This window comes from Mustela putorius, unplaced genomic scaffold (genome assembly GCF_011764305.1).
Source record: "Mustela putorius furo isolate JIRA1106 unplaced genomic scaffold, ASM1176430v1.1 tig00003845_pilon_pilon_pilon, whole genome shotgun sequence".
Classification (NCBI taxonomy): domain Eukaryota; kingdom Metazoa; phylum Chordata; class Mammalia; order Carnivora; family Mustelidae; genus Mustela; species Mustela putorius.
The window spans coordinates 53,194,534-53,220,861 of NW_025421998.1; the positions used below are offsets into that span (position 1 = coordinate 53,194,534).

The 26,328-nt window shown below is 37.7% G+C and overlaps 1 protein-coding gene across 3 annotated transcripts in view; it reads left to right on the forward strand.

Annotated features, from left to right (window-relative positions):
* Positions 1–26,328, forward strand: part of SP4 (Sp4 transcription factor) — a 93,521-nt gene that overhangs the window by 28,480 nt on the left and 38,713 nt on the right. The window lies entirely within an intron of this gene.

The window sequence follows — 26,328 nt, forward strand, 5'->3', positions numbered from 1 at the left end:
TATGTTTATTCATATAATAAGTATTTATTGAGGGCCTATTATTTACCAAGTACTTTGCTAGGTATAGATATCACAAGCTTAAGTTACTAAGGAGTATATGCTCATATAATTGGAACAGGAATTTGGGGGGTTAGAAATCAGATGAGTTATGATATACTGTGATAATGCTTTAAATGCAGGACCCATCTTCTGTGAAAATCAAGTGTTCTGTTTAATCAGATGAGGGAACTTGTGAGGAAGGTTTCCTCGAGGAGGTGATTGATACAGGTTAGCTAAGGTAAGATGACTAGAAATTAGCCTAGTTGGCAGAGAAAGGATATTCCAGACAAAAGGTCAGAGTCACGTAATAGCAAGATGTGATCAGGGAAGGGAACACAGTTTTATGTGTTCAGACCAAGACTTCATGTGTGGTAGTCATGGTGGCAAGCACCACATGGTAGGAGATTCTTCCCTTGCCATGATGAGGAATTCAGATGGTATTCTGAAAGCAATGGGAAACCTTCAAAGGACCTTAAGAAGTAGAATATCATGGTCAGATCTACATTTTGGATTGCAGTTTGGACATGGGTGAGAGGAGCCTTATCTAGTTTCAAGGAGGTTGATTAGTTCAGTAGGAACACAGAAGAGAGGGAAGGACTAGAGAGAGAGTGGAGACTCAGAGAACAACTGAGTATGTTTTCTGAAGCAGCAAGTGATAGGAGATGAAATTGTATTGTTTCCTAAGGCATTTCTGAGGAGAATTGCTACTTGATACGACAAAAGTTCAGAGAGGCAAGGGATTAGCAAAGGATGTCAAATGAAGTCAGGAGGGTTGCTGGATTGAGTGTGTGTCCAGTCAAGTGACAGTGGAACGAAGTGAGGATGAAGTTCAAGAGTATTGGAAGAGAAGATGGCAGAAGGTTAAATGATAGTGGTCAGAGAAGAGGCAGTGCTGAACTTGAGTTCTTGGAGGTGGAGTCTAGCTGGTGACGAAGTTTGGTTGGGGTTCTGCTCGTTGGGAGACATTTTGAGCATAGAACCGATTTTCCTTCCCAACCTGCTTTCGCTCCTTAGTTCTTTTTCTCAGTGGAAGTGCTCATCCTCTTTCTTGTGATCCAGATCAGAATTCTTACAGAGCGATTTGATCTTCTTAACAGTGATTTTATTTTATTTTATTTTATTTTATTTTTTTAAAGATTTTATTTATTTATTTGACAGACAGAGATCACAAGCAGGCAGAGAGGCAGGCAGAGAGAGAGGAGGAAGCAGGCTCCCTGCTGAGCAGAGAGCCCAATGTGGGGCTCGATACCAGGACTCTGAGATCATGACCTGAGCCGAAGGCAACGGCTTAACCCACTGAGCCACCCAGGCGCCCCATCTTAACAGTGATTTTAAATGAAATTTTTAGTTTTAGGTCTGAATCCTGCCGTTAGAGTTAGACCTTGATTCAAGTCTTGGTTTTGCCTCTTAAATCTTTTTTTTTTTTTTTTTTTTTTTTTTTTTAAATTTTTTATTTTTTATAAACATATATTTTTATCCCCAGGGGTACAGGTCTGTGAATCACCAGGTTTACACACTTCACAGCACTCACCAAATCACATACCCTCCCCAATGTCCATAATCCCACCCCCTTCTCCCAAACCCCCTCCCCCCGGCAACCCTCAGTTTGTTGTGAGATTAAGAGTCACTTATGGTTTGTCTCCCTCCCAATCCCATCTTGTTTCATTTATTCTTCTACCCACTTAAGCCTCCATGTTGCATCACCACTTCCTCATATCAGGGAGATCATATGATAGTTGTCTTTCTCTGCTTGACTTATTTCGCTAAGCACGATACGCTCTAGTTCCATCCATGTTGTTGCAAATGGCAAGATTTCATTTCTTTTGATGGCTGCATAGTATTCCATTGTGTATATATACCACATCTTCTTGATCCATTCATCTGTTGATGGACATCTAGGTTCTTTCCATAGTTTGGCTATTGTGGACATTGCTGCTATAAACATTCGGGTGCATGTGTCCCTTTGGATCACTACATTTGTATCTTTAGGGTAAATACCCAATAGTGCAATTGCTGGGTCATAGGGCAGTTCTATTTTCAACATTTTGAGGAACCTCCATGCTGTTTTCCAGAGTGGCTGCACCAGCTTGCATTCCCACCAACAGTGTAGGAGGGTTCCCCTTTCTCCGCATCCTCGCCAGCATCTGTCATTTCCTGACTTGTTGATTTTAGCCATTCTGACTGGTGTGAGGTGATATCTCATTGTGGTTTTGATTTGTATTTCCCTGATGCCGAGTGATATGGAGCACTTTTTCATGTGTCTGTTGGCCATCTGGATGTCTTCTTTGCAGAAATGTCTGTTCATGTCTTCTGCCCATTTCTTGATTGGATTATTTGTTCTTTGGGTGTTGAGTTTGCTAAGTTCTTTATAGATTCTGGACACTAGTCCTTTATCTGATATGTCGTTTGCAAATATCTTCTCCCATTCTGTCAGTTGTCTTTTGATTTTGTTAACTGTTTCCTTTGCTGTGCAAAAGCTTTTGATCTTGATGAAATCCCAATAGTTCATTTTTGCCCTTGCTTCCCTTGCCTTTTGCGTTGTTCCTAGGAAGATGTTGCTGCGGCAGAGGTCGAAGAGGTTGCTGCCCGTGTTCTCCTCAAGGATTTTGATGGATTCCTTTCGTACATTGAGGTCCTTCATCCATTTTGAGTCTATTTTTGTGTGTGGTGTAAGGAAATGGTCCAATTTCATTTTTCTGCATGTGGCTGTCCAATTTTCCCAGCACCATTTATTGAAAAGGCTGTCTTTTTTTCCATTGGACATTCTTTCCTGCTTTGTCGAAGATTAGTTGACCATAGATTTGAGGGTCTATTTCTGGGCTCTCTATTCTGTTCCATTGATCTATGTGTCTGTTTTTTGTGCCAGTACCATGCTGTCTTGATGATGACAGCTTTGTAATAGAGCCTGAAGTCCGGAATTGTGATGCCACCAACGTTGGCTTTCTTTTTTCAATATCCCTTTGGCTATTCGAGGTCTTTTCTGGTTCCATATAAATTTTAGAATTATTTGTTCCATTTCTTTGAAAAAGATGGATGGTACTTTGATAGGAATTGCATTAAATGTGTAGATTGCTTTAGGTAGCATAGACATTTTCACAATATTTATTCTTCCAATCCAGGAGCATGGAGCATTTTTCCATTTCTTTTGTGTCATCCTCAATTTCTTTCATGAGTACTTTATAGTTTTCTGAGTATAGATTCTGTGTCTCTTTGGTTAGGTTTATTCCTAGGTATCTTATGGTTTTGGATGCAATTGTAAATGGGATTGACTCCTTAATATCTCTTTCTTCTGTCTTGCTGTTGGTGTAGAGAAATGCAACTGATTTCTGTGCATTGATTTTATATCCTGACACTTTACTGAATTCCTGTATAAGTTCTAGCAGTTTTGGAGTGCAGTCTTTTGGGTTTTCCACATATAGTATCATATCATCTGCGAAGAGTGATAATTTGACTTCTTCTTTGCCGATTTGGATGCCTTTAATTTCCTTTTGTTGTCTGATTGCTGAGGCTAGGACCTCTAGTACGATGTTGAATAGCAGTGGTGATAATGGACATCCCTGCCGTGTTCCTGACCTTAGCGGAAAAGCTTTCAGTTTTTCTCCATTGAGAATGATATTTGCGGTGGGTTTTTCATAGATGGCTTTGATGATATTGAGGTATGTGCCCTCTATCCCTACACTTTGAAGAGTTTTGATCAGGAAGGGATGTTGTACTTTGTCAAATGCTTTTTCAGCATCTATTGAGAGTATCATATGGTTCTTGTTCTTACTTTTATTGATGTGTTGTATCACATTGACTGATTTGCGGATGTTGAACCAACCTTGCAGCCCTGGAATAAATCCCACTTGGTCGTGGTGAATAATCTTTTTAATGTACTGTTGAATCCTATTGGCTAGTATTTTGTTGAGTATTTTCGCATCTGTGTTCATCAAGGATATCGGTCTATAGCTCTCTTTTTTGGTGGGATCCTTGTCTGGTTTTGGGATCAAGGTGATGCTGGCCTCATAAAATGAGTTTGGAAGTTTTCCTTCCATTTCTATTTTTTGGAACAGTTTCAGGAGAATAGGAATTAGTTCTTCTTTAAATGTTTGGTAGAATTCCCCCGGGAAGCCGTCTGGCCCTGGGCTTTTGTTTGTTTGGAGATTTTTAATGACTGTTTCAATCTCCTTACTGGTTATGGGTCTGTTCAGGCTTTCTATTTCTTCCTGGTTCAGTTGTGGTAGTTTATATGTTTCTAGGAATGCATCCATTTCTTCCAGATTGTCAAATTTATTGGCGTAGAGTTGCTCATAGTATGTTCTTATAATAGTTTGTATTTCTTTGGTGTTAGTTGTGATCTCTCCTCTTTCATTCATGATTTTATTTATTTGGGTCCTTTCTCTTTTCTTTTTGATAAGTCGGGCCAGGGGTTTATCAATTTTATTAATTCTTTCAAAGAACCAGCTCCTAGTTTCGTTGATTTGTTCTATTGTTTTTTTTGGTTTCTATTTCATTGATTTCTGCTCTGATCTTTATGATTTCTCTTCTCCTGCTGGGCTTAGGGTTTCTTTCTTGTTCTTTCTCCAGCTCCTTTAGGTGTAGGGTTAGGTTGTGTACCTGAGACCTTTCTTGTTTCTTGAGAAAGGCTTGTACCGCTATATATTTTCCTCTCAGGACTGCCTTTGTTGTGTCCCACAGATTTTGAACCGTTGTGTTTTCATTATCATTTGTTTCCATGATTTTTTCAATTCTTCTTTAATTTCCGGTTGACCCATTCATTCTTTAGAAGGATACTGTTTAGTCTCCATGTATTTGGGTTCTTTCCAAACTTCCTTTTGTGGTTGAGTTCTAGCTTTAGAGCATTGTGGTCTGAAAATATGCAGGGAATGATCCCAATCTTTTGATACCGGTTGAGTCCTGATTTAGGACCGAGGATGTGATCTATTCTGGAGAATGTTCCATGTGCACTAGAGAAGAATGTGTATTCTGTTGCTTTGGGATGAAATATTCTGAATATATCTGTGATGTCCATCTGGTCCAGTGTGTCATTTAAGGCCTTTATATCCTTGCTGATCTTTTGCTTGGATGACCTGTCCATTTCAGTGAGGGGAGTGTTAAAGTCCCCTACTATCATTGTATTATTGTTGATGTGTTTCTTTGATTTTGTTATTAATTGGTTTATATAGTTGGCTGCTCCCACATTGGGGGCATAGATATTTAAAATTGTTAAATCTTCTTGTTTGACAGACCCTTTGAGTATGATATAGTGTCCTTCCTCATCTCTTATTATAGTCTTTGGCTTAAAATCTAATTGATCTGATATAAGGATTGCCACTCCTGCTTTCTTCTGATGTCCATTAGCATGGTAAATTCTTTTCCACCCCCTCACTTTAAATCTGGAGGTGTCTTCGGGCTTAAAATGTGTTTCTTGGAGGCAACATATAGATGGGTTTTGTTTTTTTATCCATTCTGATACCCTGTGTCTTTTGACAGGGGCATTTAGCCCATTCACATTCAGGGTAACTATTGAGAGATATGAATTTAGTGCCATTGTATTGCCTGTAAGGTGACTGTTACTGTATATGGTCTCTGTTCCTTTCTGATCTACCACTTGTAGGCTCTCTCTTTGCTTAGAGGACCCCTTTCAAGATTTCCTGTAGAGCTGGTTTGGTATTTGCAAATTCTTTCAGTTGTTGTTTGTCCTGGAAGCTTTTAATCTCTCCTTCTATTTTCAATGATAGCCTAGCTGGATATAGTATTCTTGGCTGCATGTTTTCTCGTTTAGTGCTCTGAAAATATCATGCCAGCTCTTTCTGGCCTGCCAGGTCTCTGTGGATAAGTCAGCTGCCAATCTAATATTTTTACCATTGTATGTTACAGACTTCTTTTCCCGGGCTGCTTTCAGGATTTTCTCTTTGTCATTGAGACTTGTAAATTTTACTATTAGGTGACGGGGTGTGGGCCTATTCTTATTGATTTTGAGGGGCATTCTCTGAACCTCCTGAATTTTGATGCTCGTTCCCTTTGCCATATTGGGGAAATTCTCCCCAATAATTCTCTCCAGTATACCTTCTGCTCCCCTCTCACTTTCTTCTTCTTCTGGAATCCCCAATTATTCTAATGTTGTTTCGTCTTATGGTGTCACTTATCTCTCGAATTCTCCCCTCGTGGTCCAGTAGCTGTTTGTCCCTCTTTTGATCAGCTTCTTTATTCTCTGTCATTTGGTCTTCTATATCACTAATTCTTTCTTCTGCCTCATTTATCCTAGCAGTGAGAGCCTCCATTTTTGATTGCACCTCATTAATAGCTTTTTTGATTTCAACTTGGTTAGATTTTAGTTCTTTTATTTCTCCAGAAAGGGCTTTTAGATCTCTCGAGAGGGTTTCTCTAATATCTTCCATGCCTTTTTCGAGCCCGGCTAGAACCTTGAGAATTGTCATTCTGAACTCTAGATCTGACATATTACCGATGTCTGTATTGATTAGGTCCCTAGCCTTCGGTACTGCCTCTTGTTCTTTTTTTTTGTGTTGAATTTTTCCGTCTTGTCATTTTGTCCAGATAAGAGTAAATGAAGGGGCAAAGTAAAATACTAAAAGGGTGGCAACAACCCCAGGAAAATATGCTTTAACCAAATTAGAAGAGATCCAAAATCGTGAGTGGGGAGAAAGGGGATAAAAAGAGGTTCAAAAAGGAAAGAGAGAAAAAAAGAAAAAAAAAAAAAAAAAAAAGAAAAAGAAAGAAAAGAATTTTAAAAAAAGAAAACACCTAAGAAAAAATGTAAAAAAAAAAAAAATATATATATATATATATATTAGATAAACTAGTAAAAAAATCGTTAAAAAAAAAAAAAGGTAACAGTTAAAAAAAAAAAATTTTACCCGAAGGCGAGAAAAAAAAAAAAAAAAAAAAAATGAAAACGAAAAAAAATTAAATTAACTGCAAGACTAAAAAAAATCACAGGAAAAAAGCCATGAGTTCCGTGCTTGGCTTTCTCCTCCTCTGGAATTCTGCTGCTCTCCTTGGTATTGAAACCGCACTCCTTGGTAGGTGAACTTGGTCTCGGCTGGATTTCTTGTTGTTCTTCTGGGGGGAGGGGCCTGTTGTAGTGATTCTCAAGTGTCTTTGCCCCAGGCGGAATTACACCGCCCTTACCCGGGGCCGGGGTGAGTAATCCGCTCGGGTTTGCTTTCAGGAGCTTTTGTTCCCTGAGCGCTTTCCGTAGAGTTCCGGAGGACGGGAATACAAATGGCGGCCTCCTGGTCTCCGGCCCGGAGGAGCCGAGAGCCCAGGGCCCCACTCCTCAGTGCGCCCTCAGAGAACAGCGCCCAGTCACTCCCGTCTGCCTGACCTCCGGCCGCGCTCCGAGCTCACCGAGCCTGCGACCGGTTCAAGGTAACACGGAGCTGCGAGCTTACTGTCAGCTCTGTCTCTGTAGCCGGCTTTCCCGTTCCAATACCCGCAAGCTCTGCGACACTCAGACACCCCCGATCCTTCTGTGACCCTGCGGGACCTGAGGCCACGCTGACCCCGCGTGGGCTTCGCCCCGGTTTAGCCTCTGGAGCGATGTCCCTCAGCGGAACAGACTTTTAAAAGTCCTGATTTTGTGCGCGGTTGCTCCGCCGCTTGCCGGGAGCCGGCCCCTCCCCCCGGGGTCTATCTTCCCGTCGCTTTGGATTCACTTCTCCGCCGGTCCTACCTTTCAGAAAGTGGTTGATTTTCTGTTTCCAGAATTGCTGTTCTTCTTCTCTTCGATCTGCCGATGGATTTTCAGGTGTTTGCAATCTTTAGATAAGCTATCTAGCTGATCTCCGGCTAGCTGAAGCAGTCTCAGCTTGCTACTTCTCCGCCATCTTGACTCCTCCCCCCTGCCTCTTAAATCTTGATCAGGTGTTTTCTCTAGGTATGAGTGTCATCTGTAAAATGGCAATAATCAGTGTTGCTTCAGTGGGATAATGTATGTAAACACAGTGCTTAGAACAGAGAAAAGTTTATAATAATAATAATAACTATTATTATTATTATTTTATCTAGGTCTTTCTCTTGTCAGTGTTCTTTTTCAGGCCCCTATTATCTAGAAGGTAGAATAGCTTCTTACTGGCTTCTCGGCCTCTAGCTTTTCTGTCACATACTTGACATCCCAGAGTTTTCCTAAAACCCAGATATGATCATGTACTCCTTTTCCCTTCCTCAGAATCTTCCTAGGTTTCCAGCTGTAGACTTTACAAGGTATTAAACTTTTACACATTTGATTTTCAAGAAGTGGAAGAGTTAATGTGGAATAGAGGTTGTGATAGAGGCTATTATATCCGTTCAGGATGATCTGTGGTAACTCAGTTTACCGCTGAAGAACTGAAAAAAGCTTCAGATCTTTAGAAACTATGAAAGTTCCATGTAGAAGTAGGCAGATTTTCCTTTGATTTTATTTTTTTCTTTCACTTTCTCTTTCTTTCACTTTCTTAAGTGGGTATGGTTCAATAAAGAATGAATAGGATGCTAGGAAGTTGGATTTTTTCCTTAATTTGCAGTTTTAAAGGAGATCTTCAGATCCTTCTGGTTAATTGTTTGCCTCTTGGGAAGGGTTTCTGTAACTAAACTTTTCCCTGTGTAGACAAAGAGTTGAGAAGAGTTGACCTTTAATTTGGATTAAGACCAGAATAAATAGAAATAGAAATAGAAATAAGTAGGAGTTGAAGACAAGTGTATGTCTTTGTTTTGATTGAGCTTTTCTCTCCAACTCCTGTGTTACTCATCTGTGTATTCCTCATCTATGGGAGGCACTCAGTAAACACTTACTGTAGTAAATTGAACTGAATACATGGAGTGCAGCTGCTTTTTATGTTGGATTATTTGTGTGTCAACCTTCTAAATTATGAAGAGGAAAAATACAAATTGAGTCCTTTTGTTTGTTTGCCAGTTATTAATTTGTAGCCCTAAGAACTGCCTAATATTCTATAATCAAGTAGTGTTAGAGGAAACTGTTTTATTTGAAAATGTGAATTTTTATTACAAAGTAACATCAGATTTTTTTTTTAAGGAAGAATTTTTTTTTAAGATTTTATTTATTTATTTATTCGACAGAGATCACAAGTAGGCAGAGAGAGAGGGTGGGAGGTGGGGTGAGGGGGTGAGCAGCTCCCTGCCAAGCAGAGAGCCCAATGCAGGGCTGGATCCTAGGACCCTGGGATCATGACCTGAGCTGAAGGCAGAGGCTTTAACCCACTGAGCCACCCAGGTGCCCCACATCAGATATTTTTATTATTAAAAAATCATTATCGGTGGTAGATCATAGGAACAGTACTGCTACAAGTTAAATATAAGAAAATACATAAGGTGTTCTGTGGAACATGGGCTTTAGGAAATGAGTGGGACACACTTAAATTTATTTAAAAACCAGTGTCATATTTTTAAAATTAGGCATTTAGGGAGGTCTTTTAACTTTCTCATGACACTAGGGTATTAGTAGTTGCTGTGGCATTAATTAGGGGGTCCCTACCATTGTTTTCCCAGAGTTCTTATATAGGTGCATTGAATCCTTATGACTCAAAATGTATTTTGTATGTTTCTGCGTAATTTGAAAACTATTTATACTTGGTCATATAAACTTTTAAAGTTGTCAGCCTGCTTTTAAACTGATTTATTATTATTGCATCATTGAAGAGTGTATGTATGTGAGTGCGTGCATACGCATGTAATTGTTGGTAGTTAAGATGATTAGGTACTTTCCCTCTTTTAGAGTATGGTTTCCTAAAGTGTTCTGTGATAGAGTCAAAATAATCTATGATTTCGTTTTTGCAGCTTTGAAATTTTAAGACTGGTTTTCAGGTTTAGATCCTAGAGAAATCATTTTATAAAATCAAGATTGACAAGAGGCTGACTTATAAAGTAGAATACTGTTTTTTCTTTCTAATATAAGCTAAGAGATAAATCTCTCCAATTACCAGAATGCTGTTAATCTAGTCCTGGTATCAAGGCACCTGAGAGACCAAGTAATAATCAGAATTAATTGGTGAGCATGGAATCAGAGCATTAGGGGGTAGATAGTCTTTTGGAGTAATAACCTGTCTCAGCAGGTTATGTGTGAAATAGTGGAAGTGCTTAACACAGTGCCTGATGTGGTTATGATTTTCCTTGGAATTGAGGCTGTATCCATCTTTCTACATCTAGTAACTAGGATACTGTTTCCTTCCAGTTAGTGTTTTTCCTTAATATGATTGTTAACAATAAATAGTGATAAATTCTTCTTGTTGGGTTTTCCCATATTCTAAACCAGACATTCAAAATGTAATTAGATTCCCTCAAGAAGAACATCTTAAAATTAAACTTTTTAGTAGGGGCGCCTGGGTGGCTCAGTGGGTTAAAGCCTCTGCCTTCGGCTCGGGTCATGATCTCAGGGTTCTGGGATTGAGCCCTACATCGGGCTCTGCTCGGCAGGGAGGCTGCTTCCCCCTCTCTCTCTGCCTGCCTCTCTGCCTACTTGTGATCTCTGTCAAATAAATAAAAATCTTTTAAAAAATTAAACTTCAGTTATAATGCTGCTTATGAAATTCTGTAGGAAAAATTATTTTCTCATTGACTATTTTAATGTTTCTTTTTGTCATAAGCAATTTTACATGCTGATTTTATTTTAGCAATGTCCTCAAATTTTGGTGTGACATCTCCTGTGATGACTGGGCTGCTTTTATTACTTAGGTATTTATTCAGGTGTAGTTGACACATGTGTTATATTAGTTTCAGGTATACAACAAGGTGATTCCTACAGCTCTTTAGATAACTCTATGCATTAGGGTTTATACTCACCACAACTAAAGCTACCGTCTGTCACCATATGACGCTATTACAGCGCCATTGACCATATTCCCTATCCTCTACCTTTCATCCCCGTGACTTATTCTATAACTGGAAGCCTGTACCTCCCACTCTCCTTCACCCACTTTGCCAGTGTCTTCATCCCCCTCCCTTCTGGCAGCCATCAGTTTGTTCTCCATATTCATGGATACACTGTTTTTTTTTTTTTTTCCTTAGCATTTTAGATAGATCTCAAAATCAAATCATAACCATCTCAAACCATATCAATACAGTGGGTTTTGAGCAGCCTTAGTGTGAGATTTTAGCAGTTTCCCTGGGTAAACTTTTGCCAGTGTGTGTCTAGTTGGGTTTTATTTGTTTTTTAATACTTCTCTGTTTATATCTTATTCATGTTGTTTGGAAGGACATTGATCTCCAAAACAGGAAGTAGAAAGAAAATATTAGAGTTTATTTTTCTAATCAAATAACTGCAAATGTCTGCTTCTTGTGTTATAGTACAATGTTTGCATAGATACGCACTTACTGTATGCATGTAATTAATAAATAGATTGTAAAATTAGCATATTTTTACTGTTGGGGTTATATAGTAAAGAAAGTTTAGAGTCCACTTGGTGTCTGTTTTCTTAAAATCGGCATTCTGTGTGCTTGCTTCTTAAGTCTGCTTAGATATCCCTTGTAAGTGTATCCATTCTGTTAGGAATATGTTAGTTCTTTAAACTTTCTTGAATTTGATAAGTATCAAAGAAGTTTAGGCTACATTTTCAAAAATGTCCACATCTGCTCTTCATGGACCACATCTGCTCTTCATAAATAATGGCAACTTCTCTGGGACTTGAAATGGGAAGAAAAAAGCTTAAGTACCACCTACCACCCCTCATCAGGAGCAGATTCTAAGTGACTGGAATTGCCTTTCCTTCCTGGTTTGAGGCTCAACAGAGAGCAGTGTCTAAATGAGTCAGAATTGATAAGCAGGTTTTGCCCACGTATACCTCTGAGATATTTGCTCTAGAAATGCAGCCTACTGTGTATTAGGCATTGTTGAATTTCTGATCCTTAATTTTAAGAGGTGTTTGGCCTGTAAGTCAAGCTTGACCTAGTCACTTTTTAAATAAAAGATAATGAAAACCCCACATCTTGAATTTATGCATATTTTTGGTCAAAGCAACTTTCCTATCTAATCTAAGATCATATAAGCACACTGATTTAATCATGTCTATAATGTAATATAGAGGATACAGTAGATCTTCTACAGGTCTTATTTAAAAATGATGAATAGAACTTCATATTCTGTTCCATTCAGAGCAGTTGGCAGTGTTGTATCTATAATGTGGATTTGAATCCATTAATTTCCTACTTAAAACCATTTATAACCCAGTTGCCTCTAAAGCCCAAATAATATCTGTGGTTCCTAGGGAGAATGGTATAGCCTATAGATGAGTAGAGGGCTTGGCTTTGCTACGAGACAGTGAAGTTTATATAATCTCTCAAAGCTTTAGGATAGAGCACTAGATAACAAAGTTAAGTGTAAACTAGTTGAGTACAGTTCTGGCCACTTAGTAAATTCAGTAAACACAAGTGATTATTATATGGCAGGTATTGTCTGAATAGTCTGAAGTGGGAGGGATGGGCATGATACCTTAATAAGAACCCACTCCTCAACTTCCCCCAAAAGTCACTGCTTTAAGAAATTGAATAAGATCCTTCTTGATCTGCCTCCAATTCTGTCTTTAGTGCCTCACTTCTTTGAACTTTAACTCTGCGGGCATGTTGTCTCAAAGTTAGGCCTCTTTTTATTTATTTATTTATTTATTTACTTAAAATTTATTTGTCAGAGAGAGAGGGGGAGAACACAAACAGGCAGAGCAGCAGGCAGAGGCAGAGAGAGAAGCAGACCCCCTGCTGAGCAAAGAGCCTGATGCAGGACTCGATCCCAGGACCCCGGGATCATGACCTGAGCCAAAGGCAGCGGCTTAACCAACTGAGCCACCCAGGCGTCCCAGAGTTAGGCCTTTAAATATACTATTCCTGTGGCCTTCCTACTTGCTTTTACTCTCCATAAGTTAGTGGTTTCTTCTCTTCCTTGAAGCCTTCATGTTTCTTCTTGACAGTGAATTGTTTTCTTCTGTACTACTTAAGCATCTTGTGCTTTTTGTTGTTGTTGTACATATTACAATTATTTGCTTGTCTCCCTTACAGGCGAGAGTTTCAGGTCACATCTTATTTACCCAGCAGTGTTAAGCACACAGCAGGTACTCAGGAAATGTTTGTTGAATGAATCAATCTTACTTGTACCCTAAGTTTTCCTTCAAAGATCTAAGACTTATAAAAATCTGAATGGCTCTTATAGTTATTTGTACTTAATAAATTATGTAATTTCAAATGTATTGGAGTTCACATTTCTCTCGAGTGTTCATCTTACTGCAGGCATCGCGATAAGTGTGTTACATACATTATCTCAGTTAATTCCCACTACTCTGAGGTCCTCAAAAAAAGGAACTGTAGAGAGAATTAGAACTCAAAGACAGGCCTGCCTGACTCCAAAGCTTTGTTAAATTTATATGCTTTGCTAAACTGTCTGTTGTGCCTACTCAGAAACTTGATATTAGTTTAAAATGTTTATTTTGATATTGGTTTACATGTTCCATGATGTGTAAATAGTCTCGGAAGTCATTGGGTGATATGGTTCATCTTCATTTAAAGAATGCAGACAGCACTAAGTTATTTCTTAATATTCTCAAGTTATAGTTCTTCTGTAGGAAACACTTGTTATAGCTTTTTGAATAAAGAAGTATTTTGTAACTAATGAGCATAATTTCCAAACTTAGGATATTATTTTTTGTATTGACACTGTAATATGCAATCTATCCAAGTCATTTGTCAAAGCTCTCAAAGCCCATTCCCAAATTTATATTACTCTCTTTGTAAAGGCTTTAATTCAGTCATGTAGTTTCTGGGTTTTTTAGTGGACACTCATATGGTTTTTTATAGTTTTTATGGGTATCATACAAATGTGCCATATTTTAATTTTTTGTCATTTCAATTTTGGTTATAGTTGTTTATAAAGATATTAATAATATGAGAGCCACAAACGTTAGCTCTTTGGGAGCTTAGTTTAATTAGAGTTTTTTAATCTCAGCACTATTGACATTTTAGGCCAGATATTCTTTGATTTGGGGGTTTGTCCTGTATATGGTAAAATGTTTAGCAGCATCCCTGGCCTCTACTCACTAAATACCAGTAATGATCCACCAAGTTGCAACAACCAAACATGTCTCCAGACATTCCCAGATATCCCCTAAAAGACAAAATTATCTCCCGTTGAAAACCATTATTTTGAAAAGATTCAGAACCAGAAAAAGTACTTTTTTTTCTAGTTACCCCTGTTTAGAACAATTTTCTTGAGGTTTGATTCTTTTTTTTTTTTTTTTTTTTTTTTTTTTTTTTTTTTTTTTTTTTTTTTTTTTTTTTAAAGATTTTATTTATTTGACAGAGAGAAATCACAAGTAGATGGAGAAGCAGGCAGAGAGAGAGAGAGAGAGAGAGAGAGGGAAGCAGGCTCCCTGCTGAGCAGAAAGCCCGATGCGGGACTCGATCCCAGGACCCTGAGATCATGACCTGAGCCGAAGGCAGCGGCTTAACCCACTGAGCCACCCAGGCGCCCGAGGTTTGATTCTTATAGAGGACAGCCAGTTAAAAATTACATTCACTGGTTTTTAGTGTATTTACAGAGTTGTGCAACCATCCCCACAGTCTAATTTTAGGACATTTTCCTAGCCTCATAAAGAAACCCCAGTCATATTAGCAGTCACTTCGCATTTCTCCCGCCTGTCCTCTACCCCTAGACATACCTGGTTTTCTTTTTATGTTTAGGAATATACACTCTCCTTGTCTTATAAAGCAAACCAGCTGCTGCTGCTTTTTTTTTTTTTTAAGATTTTATTTATTTATTTGACAGATAGAGACCAGAAGTGGGCAGAGAGGCAGGCAGGGAAAGAGAGGGGGAAGCAGGCTCCCTGCGTGCGAGCAGAGAGCCCAATGTGGGGCTAAATCCCAGGACTCTGAGATCATGACCTGAGCGGAAGGCTGAGGATTTAACCCACTGAGCCACCAGGTGCCCCTATACAGAGACTTCTGTTTTTTCCTGTTTATAACTTTAAAGGCCCTTAGATTTGTTTAGGTAGACACCAAATTAATCTCTAGAGGAGATAAACCTAAATAGGCTGAGTTGAGAATCATTTTAGTATTATTCAGAAAAGTAAGACGTCTAGGGCACCTGGGTGGCTCAGTGGGTTAAGCCTCTGCCTTTGGCTCGGGTCATGGTCTCAGGGTCCTGGGATCGAGCCCCACATTGGGCTCTCTGCTCAGCAGAGAGCCTGCTTCCCCCTCTCTCTCTGCCTGCCTCTCCGCCTACTTGTGATCTCTGTCTGTCAAATTAAAAAAAAAAGAAAGAAAGAAAAAAGTAAGAAGTCTCCCTGGCCCTCTGTGGCAAGTTTTGTTATAGAAATAAACAGTTTTGTTTTTTTCTGATTAGTTCTAGTAGATAAACATGATTTCTAGTCTATGTGTAAAAAACACAACTATGAAACACATATACCTAAAGTAGCATCATGAACCTGTTGCTTCATTATTATTAAGTAGATTATTTTCAGAATAATTTAGAATTATTAGTTGAATTGATAGTTGGCTTAATTTTTTTAAAAAAGATAGATCTTTCTGTTTTTCAAATTTGTGGGTCTATTTTACCTACACAGAAATGTTACCTGGTGCTCACTCTGAGAAAAAAATATGTAAAATGTTTTTTTTTCTTATAAGAAGTAAGTGCCAGTTGGATTATTTTGAGTCTGTTTCTTATCAATAATGTGGAAATATTAATAACTGCCCTGTTTACTTCAAAGGGTTGGTAGGAAATGCTAAAAGAATTAAATCAGTAATAGTTGAAGGAAGTGGATGGTAAGATTGTACCTTCATTTTGTTATTTCTACTTGCCCCTCATGTTTCTCTTCCTTTTAAATGTTATTATGGAGTCATAATTTCTTTAAATGTCATTTATAGCTGACTTCATAGGGATTGACCAAGCCCTCTTTCCTTTGGTTTTCCTTTGGTTTTCCTTTTTCAACAAATAAGACAAAGTTTCCTTAATAAGTAGAGCTATTCAAAAGGAGAATCCAAGTAGACAAATGGCAAAGGACATGAACACTTAATTCAGAAAGAGTATTCAAATAGCAAGTAAACATTTCAGCTCCATTAGAAATTTTTAAAAATGCAGATAAAAGCAATAATGAAATGCCATATTGGGCTTATGAATTACCCACTTTTTTTTTCTTTTAAGATAAATCTTTAATTATGTTAATAATACATGGAAACATTGTCTTTTTAGTTTTTAAAAATGTACCTAGGGTAAGTAAAGCTTAAAAAGCTCCTGCTGATTAATTCCATTCTTCAGATACCCTTTTGGAAGTAAGCACTCTTAATCAGTTTGTCACATGTCCTTTCAGAACTTTTCCCTTTTATTTATTACGTGTGAATATCATTGTAGGATATCTGTAATGCTTGTAATGTAATCATCAGGAACTTTGATTGTTTAACTCAGTCATATGTTTTAGAGATCTCTCTTAGGTTTGTATGTAAAGATTTTTCGCATTCTTTTTAACTACTACACAACATTGCTGTAGTGTTAACTATTTTACAGTTCCTCAAGTATTCCCCAATTTATAACTATTTAGGTAGTTTCTGATTTTTTTACTGTCCTAAATACAGATACAATGTATTCATATTTTCATAGTCTTTGGAAAAAGAAAAGCTAAGCAGAACAGGATTGCTGGAGAGGGAAGGCCATAACTGTTATAAATAGAGCATTCTGGGTATAGAACACATGGAGAAGATGATACTAGAATAAGGACTTGAAAGAAGTAAGAAGGTTGAACATACATGTGCTGAGGCAAAACTGTTCTAGGCCGAAAGAACTGAGTTCAAGGGCCATAAATTGGGATTATGCCTAGTGTGTTCAAGGAATGATAAGGAGGAGCCAGAGCGTGAGATTGAAGAGGTGATGGGTGTATGTATAGTTTATGTATAGGACTTCATAGGTGATTATAAGGCCTTTGGCATTTGCTCTGAATACAGTAGGATGCACTGTAGGATTTTAGGTAGAGAAGCAACACTGTTTTTCTGGGAACTATGTTAAGAGTGAATTTATGGAGTAGGGCAGTGGTGGCAGTTAACAATTAGAGTAGTCAAGCAGGAGAAAAGCTTGGATTAACTAGCTTAGAATAAGGTGCAAGTAGTGGAGTGGGGTGGAGAAGTGGTCGGATCCTGGATCTGTTTTGAAGGAGCACTCAACAGGGTAGGGAATAAAGTATGAGAGAAAGACAGGAATCAAGAATAAGGATTATTCAACAGGTTTTGATCTAAGCAAAGGTGAAGATACATAGGTAAAGTTGTATCTTTGTCTTAAAAATTACAGAATTCTGATAATGATCAAGTCTATCAATATTTTTCTTTGTTTTAGAATCTTGCTTAAGAAAACCCTGTAGGTTGGATGGCTCAGTTGGTTAAGTGACTGCCTTTGGCTCAGGTCATGATCCCGGAGTCCTGGAATTGAGTCCTGCATCAGGCTCCCTGCTGGACAGAGAGTCTGCTTCTCCCTCTAACCCTCCCCCTTCCCATGTGCGTGCGCTCTCTCTCTCTCTCATTGTTTCTCTCTCTTACTCTCAAATAAATAAATAAAATCTTTTTTTAAAAAAAAGAAAGAAAGTAAACCCTGTAGTTCTTCTGTATTTTCTTTTAATATTTTTTGTTTGTAGTTTTATTTTGCTTCTACTTTCAGTTTTTTTTTTTAAATACCTGTTTGCAGTTTACTTTCATGAATGGTGTCAGATTGAGATCTGAACTTTCTCACCCCACTCCCATCCGCACAGCACACCAGATAGCCAGTAGTCCCAAGCCAAAATAAATTTCTTCTTTTCCCTCTGATTTAAGACATCATTTTTATCATAAATTGAAATCTCATATGGACATGAATATATTTTAGAACCTGTATTTTAGTTGCTAATTCTCTTTCTAAGCCATTATTACTTTGTTTTTAATTACTATAGCTTTGTAATACGTTTTTATTCTACTATTTTACTTTTTGAGAATTGTCTTGCCTGATCTTTCACATGTTAAATCAGTTAGTAGTGTTTCTTGGAAAATTTATTATTTTAATTTATTATTGTGTTTGTATGAGTTGATTTTAGAAAAATTAACACATTTATAATAAGGAATCTTCCCTGTAAGAACATACATTTCTTTTATTCAGGGCTTACTTGATGTTTTTTATGTCTTCTTCCCCAAGACTTGCACATTTCTTTTTTTTTTTTTTATTTAAATTCAGTTAATTAACATAAGGTATATTATTAGTTTCAGAGACAGAGTTCAGTGATTCATCAGTTACATATAATACCCAGTGCTCATTACATCCCATGCCCTCCTGTAATGTCCATCACCCAGTTACCTCATCCTGCTAAACCCTCCCCTCCAGCAACCCTCATTTTCTTTCATATGGCCAAGAGTCTCTTACCGTTTGCCTCTGTTATTTTCATCTTATTTTATTTTTCCTTCCTTTCCCCTATGTTCATTTGTTTTGTTTCTTAAATTCCACATGTGAGTGAAATCATATGGTATTTGTCTTTCTCTGATTTACTTCACTTAGCATAATACCCTTTAGTTCCATCCTGGTCATTGCAAATGACAAGATTCACTCTTTTTAATGGCTGAGTAATATTCCATCTCTCTCTCTCTCTCTCTCTCTCTCTCTCTCTCACACACACACACACACACACACACACACACACACACACACATTCTTTATCCATTCATCTGTTGATGAACATCTGGACTCTATATAAATAGTTTGGCTGTTGTGGACATTGCTGCTATAAACATTGGGGTGCAGGTGCCCCTTTGGATCGCTACATTTTTATCTTTGGGGTAAATACCCAGTAGTACAGTTGCTGGGTAGTACAATTGTTGGGTCATAGGGTAGCTCATTTTTAGCTTTTTGAGGAACCTCCATTCTGTTTTCGAGAGTGGCTGCATTGGCTTGCATTCCCACCGACAGTGTAAGAATGTTCCCCTTTCTCTGCATGAGACTTGCACATTTCTAATTACATTGATTCTTGGGTATTCGTGGTTATTGTTGCTATTACAAATGGAATTTTTTTCTTTTTTTTAATTGAAAATTGCTGTTATAGAGGAAAGCTGTTGATTTTTTATGTTTATCTTGTATTTGGCAGTCTTGCTGAAATGTCTTATTTGTTCTAATAATTTGTCAATTTTCTAGAGTTCCCTTCCTCATTTATTTATTTTATCTTATTGGATTGACTTGCACCTTCATGATATATAGAATATTAAGGGCAGGAATTGGAATCACTTCTGTTAAAAAGCATAGTGAGATATCAATTTTTTGTCTATTAAAGGTTTTTTTTTGTTTTCATCTTACTGGAATTTCTCTTGTGCATGAGATGCAAAAGTACTCTTGTATACTTCTAGTGGAAATTCAAATGAATGTAGCTCTTTATATATGCTCCTGTGGTTTTTTAATGGGTATGTAAAGTCTTTTAAGAGTGTCTCCATATCCTTTGACCTAGTAATCTCACTTCCAGGCCTTCATCTCTTGGAAGTAATAAGAACGAATATTTTTGTTCAAGTTGCTTATTATTTATATAGCTCTGGGTTACTTGTGTGTTTCAAAATAACCTTAATGTTGAATACCAGGGTAAGGGTTTTGTATGTTCTGGTATATGTGTATGATGGACTATTATACAATCATTATACTATTTTAAAAGGATTTGTAATAACTTGGAAGCATTTACACTATTAAATAAGTAAAAAAGAACAGAATACAACAGATTGTTTATGCAGGAGTGTTGCATCATTATCAAAATGCAGAATAGATTAGACGCAGATACACCAAAATGGTAATAGTAATAATCTCTGGGTAATAAATATATGCATGATTTTATTTTCTCTTTAATATTTTTCTCTGGTAAGTATGCATTGTTAAAATCAGAAGAAAAAACTTAAAGTGTATGTATCTGTAATACTAAATTGTATTTACCCTCTTCGAAATATGTGGAAAGGAAGAAATCTGGGCCCATTTCATTAAATGTCAAGGTTGGTTATAATTATTTTTTAAAATATATTCTATTATACAGCAGGTTTTGCTGAATGTCCTAACACCTGTCACAGGCTAAAGAATGAATGTGAGAGAAAAGAAACACAGTAGTTTCAGTGGCAGGTTCTGACTTACACTTTGGGATGTACACTTAAGTGATCTGAGCTCCATATCGATGAAGCAGGAGATAATTGTGGTATATGTCCACCTAACTCTTTTTCTTACTGTCTTGCCACCCATGTTAACGGGTCTTTTGCAAGCTAGGTATCATCTAGTAGCTTTGTAACCTGCTGCTGGCCTACTTTAATAAGAAATCTTGTTGTGTTTATATGGATTTTAGATTGCCATTCACTTTATTTAAGAAACATTCATCGAGTACTTCCAGTGTGCCGCGAAGTTTGCTAGCCAAAGGACATAAAACCACACAGAGGCCCTCTGTCCTGAGCAGCTTTGGTTAGAAATAACTTGTGATTAATATTGTGATGGCATGAGAGGGTATCTAATAAGAGAAACCAGGAATACTCAGATTCTAATTCAATCCCTAAGGTCTCTTACGGAGCTAAATATACTGAAACTCAAGTAAGAGTAATACATTTATGGCTTAGGTGTAGGCCCCCTGTCTCAAAATTCAGAGAACTAGGTTACAGTTTATGGAACATGCTGTTTTTCTTTACTAGTTAGATCTACATTCCTTTCTTACTTTAAGCTTAAATTCAAGTCTCTTAGTACTGTTTTGAGGCAAAAGACCACTCTTGCTGTTGCTCAAGGAAAATGTGCACGAAACAGAGTTTCTTCTAAATACCCATTCTAGATGTTCCTGAGTATCTAGTGACCTAATATCATGTCACCTACCAAACAACTGGTGCCCGTTACCCTTGGCCCACATTTTGTACTTGGGGGAAAAAAAAAAAAGGAGCAGAACAAATAAGGAAAGGAATAGGAAAGATGGCCTGGTTGTTCCAAGCAGCCTTGGAATGTTTTTTTTGTTTGTTTGTTTTTACCTCTGATAGCATGTAAGGAAAAGATAAGAAGGGTCACTCTCCATTCCATCATGATGCATAGTTTGCATAGTTACAGCACCAAGAAATCTCGAGTTATATGTTAAGATTATGTGGTAACAGAAATTTTACAGACTAGAGTTTCAAAAGGGCATTAATTTATTCTTCAGACATTTTAGTAACTATGTATAGTTTGTTTCTGTAATTACTTGTCTTTCCCATTTTCATCAGCACTATCATTGGCACAGCTTCTTTTATTTTTTAAATCTTTATTATTATTAATTTTTCCTTGACAAATTGAACGCAAAGTCATTGCAACAAACCAACTGCTTTTCCTATGTAACAGCTTTTTTGTGTGCTTACTTTTTTTGTAGTCCTAACTTTACAGATTGCATTATAAGTAAAATAGTGGTCTTATTGATACAGATTTCATTGTCTAATTTATAAGTCATCCTGTACCCAGCTTACCCTATAAAAAAAAGTGACACTTGAGGAAAAATTTCTGTACTCATAATTTCAACTCAAAACAGTGACAACATCCACTAACACATGGACCAGTCATTTTTTCTTAAGTCTTAGCATTCTCAGGCAATCCATTTTTAGGAATGGAAAAAACGGGAGTTGTATTTTGCTCCTCAGAGACAAGAGTATACGATCTCTTGGGAAGACAAAACAAACATTTACAGTATATGTTCACCATGTAGTTTGCCCATTGATATAATGAAATTTATGCACAGGATGTTATGAAAAAAGAAAGAAGAGGTTTCTGACCTAGATTCAGAAGGACACCTGTCAGGAAGATTTCCCAAAGGGAATGACACATGAACTGAGTTCTGTAAGATGAATTGAGCTTTCGTCAGACCAACAGAGATAGAGATTTGGAATGGGAAAATATGATGGATACTGGCTACATAAGTCAAAGGCTCAGAGACAATTAAGCATGGAACATTAGAAGTAGGAGTTCAGTGTAGCTGATATTGAGATTGGGGATGGTGGAGGATTCCTGAGATGAAGCTATAAAAGTAAGCAAAAGCTAGATTATAAAGAGCTTTTTTACATCCTGTGCCAAGAAATGTTGACTTTACTGTGAATGTATTGAAGACTCATTGGGGAACTAGATTTGCATCTGCATTATGAAATTGGAAAGGGCAGAACTGGCATAATGGTGATAAGAACCTGTTCTAATGTATAGGCAATAAGGATGGAGAAAATGGACAAATCTGAGATACCTTGAAGAGGTATACTCAACAAGGACTGCTGATATTATAAGTAATGCATGCAGGGGAAAGAATAGCTTCTGGAGTTCTCTAGACCTGGATTCAAATCCCAGCTCTGTCACTTACCTGTTTTGTGACCTTGGGTGTTTTATGTACCTCTTGGAACTTGAGTTTTCCTTTTTCTTTTCTTTTTTGAAATTTTGTTTATTTGAGAGAGAGTAAGTGAGAGAGAAAGTACAAGTAGGGGAAGAGGGAAAGGAGAAGCAGGCTTCCCCACTAAGCAGGGAGCCTGATGTTGGGCTTGATCCCAGGACCTCGGGATCATGACCTGAGCCGAAGGCAGACACCCAACCAACTAAGCCACCCAGGTGCCCTCAGAACTTTAGTTTTCTTAACTTAAATAGGGACAGCAGTACTCAATCTACAGGGATGTGAGGAGTAGGTAAAATAACAGATAGGCATCCAGTAGCTAATTATAAAATGATAGCTCCTATTGTGGGGGTAGAAGGAGATGGAGGAGAGTTAAGAATGGCTTCAAGTTTTCAGTTTGGGCAGTGAGAAGGAGCTAGTTTACGAGAGTAGGATAATTGGTCTGATTCCTAGACACATTGCATGTGAGAAATCTGTTGGACACATTCCCTGCCAGATGACAGTAAGAGTATGACACTTGAGAGTGATTTAAGCAGAAGATACAGATTTGAGAGCCATCAGCTCACACATAGTAGTAAAATTTATGAAAGTACATGAGATAACCCAAGGAGAGAGTGAGAATGGGAAGAAAATTCAGAAAACTGGAAAAAAAAAAATCAGTGTGGGGATGGTTAGAGAAATAGGAGGAACACCAGTGGTGAGTAGTTACCAGTGAAGGACAAAGAGAGCATTTCGAGGAGAGTGTAGCATAAACAGCTTCACATGCTCCAGAGAGCTGAAACAAGATCAAAGAGTATCTTTGGGTTTACAAATTATGAATTGTTAATTCTGATTGTCATGATTTTAGTAGAGTGATGGGTTGGCCATACAGTTTTCGTAGTTTGAGGAGAGAATGGGAAATGAGGAGTAAAGGCAACAAGTGTGGATAAATCTTTTAAATATATGACACAGGTGCCTGGCAAGCTCAGTCAGTGGAGCATGTGACTCTTGATCTGCAGGTTGTGAATTTGAGTTCCATGTTGGGTATATATAGAGGTTACTTTAAAATCTTTTAAAATATTAAAAATGTCATAAAAGCCTAGATTTAAATGCTTATAATGGCTAACAGAGAGAAAGGGGTTTCTCAGAATGTAAGGAGCTAATAGCTCATTCAGTCAAATTTTAAGGAGAACAGAATGGTTGATTATGTCAAATGCAGCAGTGAGAAAATACACATTGGATTTGACTGTTAAGGAGGAAGTCTGCGAGCCAGGAGTTAGGTCTTTGTGGTGGAGTCCTTTGAATGCCAGACTTTGTCTGATGGGAAATGACTAAAAGTTAGTGAGCATGGAAGTGATATGATCAGAACGGCATTATAAGATTTTCTGGGAACAGTTTGAAAGATGAGGTAGGAGGTGTGAGTCTCATGTAGGCTAGTAGAGGCATAAAGTAATACCAACCTGGACCAGGGTGATGGTTCTGGGGACAGAAAGATAAGATGAATGTAAGAGCTATTATTATGCTTTTATGTGCCTTTTAACTTGGCTATCATATGGATGTAATTAATGGGTAAAGGAGAACATTAGTTAAAAGTTGATGTTTTAATGTTTCAAGTATAGGTATTAAGGAGAGTGATAGTTAACATTTACCAAAACAGAATTATTAGTAGAAGCAAGTTTTTGAAGATGTATTCATTTTTAAACATTCCTTTAGTAAGCTTATGTTATTGAGTGGGTACTGTGTGTTGAGTAGTGTTCCATATGCTGGAGACAGCAGTGAACATGACAGGCAAGATCTGTGTTCTCATGGAACTTAACATTCAGAAGTGAGGTGAAGACAAAAAAGTTTAAACAAGGACAAGATAATCTAATCCAAGTAAGATGAAACTTGGTGATGATACAGAAATGGTAGTCCATTTTAGATGATGTGATCAGGAACTTAGAATATTACTAAGGAGTCAGTGGTGCAAAGATTTGGGTGCCTAGGCATTCCCACCCAGACTGGAGAGGATGTGCAGAGGCCCCAAGAAGGGAATGAGCTTGATTTGTTTGAGGGCTAGAAAAAAAGGCCAGTTTGTCAGGAGCAGAGTGAACAGGAGAGAGACTGATACTATGTGATGGGGTTTGAGGGTGTGTAGCATTAAACTTGAGGAACCTGGAAGCTTTGGTAAAGAATTTGGTGATTAGGGTCACCTAGGTGGCTCAGTCGGTTAAGTGGCTACCTTTGCCTCAGGTCATGATTTCGGGGTTCTGGGATTGAGCCCCATGTTGGGCTTCCTGCTCAGCCAAGGGCCTGCTTCTCCCTCTCTCTGCCACTCTCTCTACTTGTGCTGTATCCCTCTGTCAAATAAATAAATTCTTAAAAATAATAAAATAAAATGAAAGAATTTGGTGATTTATACTTGACTGGTAGCAGTGGAAATGAAAGAAACTAATACTGAGCTATGTTGAACTGATTAGTTCAATGTAGGACAGCTAGGTGAAGAAGTACAGACAGTTGTCAGGCTTAAATATATAAATTCAAATATGACTGGCTTAGTACTATTCATTGGAATAACTTGCCAGGTTGTTTAGGCGTTGAACAAATAAATGCTCATAATATGAAGGGTTGAGAAATAGATCATGGAAATGGTCTAAGGAATGGGATCTAAGGGATCTAAAGATCTATGGAAGGATCTAAGAATGACCAGGCAGTGATCGGGGATTCCTAGCACTTCTTTGATGTTATGAAGGACATTTTAAATACCACTGCAGGGGACGCCTGGGTGGCTCAGTTGGTTAAGCGGCTGCCTTCGGCTCAGGTCATGATCCCAGCGTCCTGGGATCGAGTCCCACATCGGGCTCCTTGCTTGGCGGGGAGCCTGCTTCTCCCTTTGCCTCTGCCTGCCACTCTGTCTGCCTGTGCTTGCTTTCGCTTCTCTCTCTATGACAAATAAATAAATAAAATCTTTAAAAAAATAAATAAATAAATAAATAAATAAATACCACTGCAGCCTGAAAGGAATGACTTAGTGTTGTATGAACAGCAGGAAAAATTAAGTATTCAGAAGATACATAGAGATATAAAAATTAAACTTTACATGTGTGTATTGTTTTAAAGTTTACAAAGTCTTTACCCTTTAGGAAATCAACTTGATCTTCATAAAGAACTCTGTGAAGTAGATGGGAGACAGAAATTTTAGAGAGGTCAGCATTATTAAGAAGTGAGGAAGCTTGAGGATATTCAAGTGCATGATCTTTGAATGGCACATGAATTTACGACATCTGACTTTACTTGTGTTGCTTTACCTATCACAGTATGTTAATTCAAAAATGATCAGAAATTTAAGTTTAGTAGAAAAACAAAAAATGTATCCTTACTAAAACAGTACAAAAGACATATATTTTTTATTTGTATTATAGTTATTGGTGCTATCCAAAGGTTTCAGAGTGTTTCGAATACACAGGAGAATGAGACTGACTTTGGCTGAGACAATGAGAGGTTTAATTTTGTTTAGAAAGTGTGTACTCTTTCCTCATGTACTAAATTTTCTTTTCCTGGTTGCTCTGTGTGTTTCAAGTATTACATATGCAGCTTTGAAATAAGCCCTTTTATTTTACACTCAATTCTCACGTGTTTATTTCTGCTACCATATTTTATTCTTGTGTTGCCACCCAATTCACTGGTAACTCAGCAGTAATGCTTAACAAATGAACAGTTCTGTGCCAGGCACTGTGGTAAGGGGTTTGTAAAAATTAACTTGTTCAATTCTTACATCAACTCTCAGAGGTGGGAGCATTAGTTTATAAATTAGGTGTTTCCGGCTATTCCAAACCTAATACAGAGAAAGAACCATGATGAAAGAAGGGATCATTATAAGGCATACTCACTTGTGCTTCAGGGTCAGTTTAAACCATAAAGTAGATGGGGCTTTTTTGGTTATATTATATTATTTATCATAGTTTGTTTTAAGTGAAAAAGCCAAGTTGGTATATGTACTAACCTGAGAAGTAAAGTCCTAAGCTAC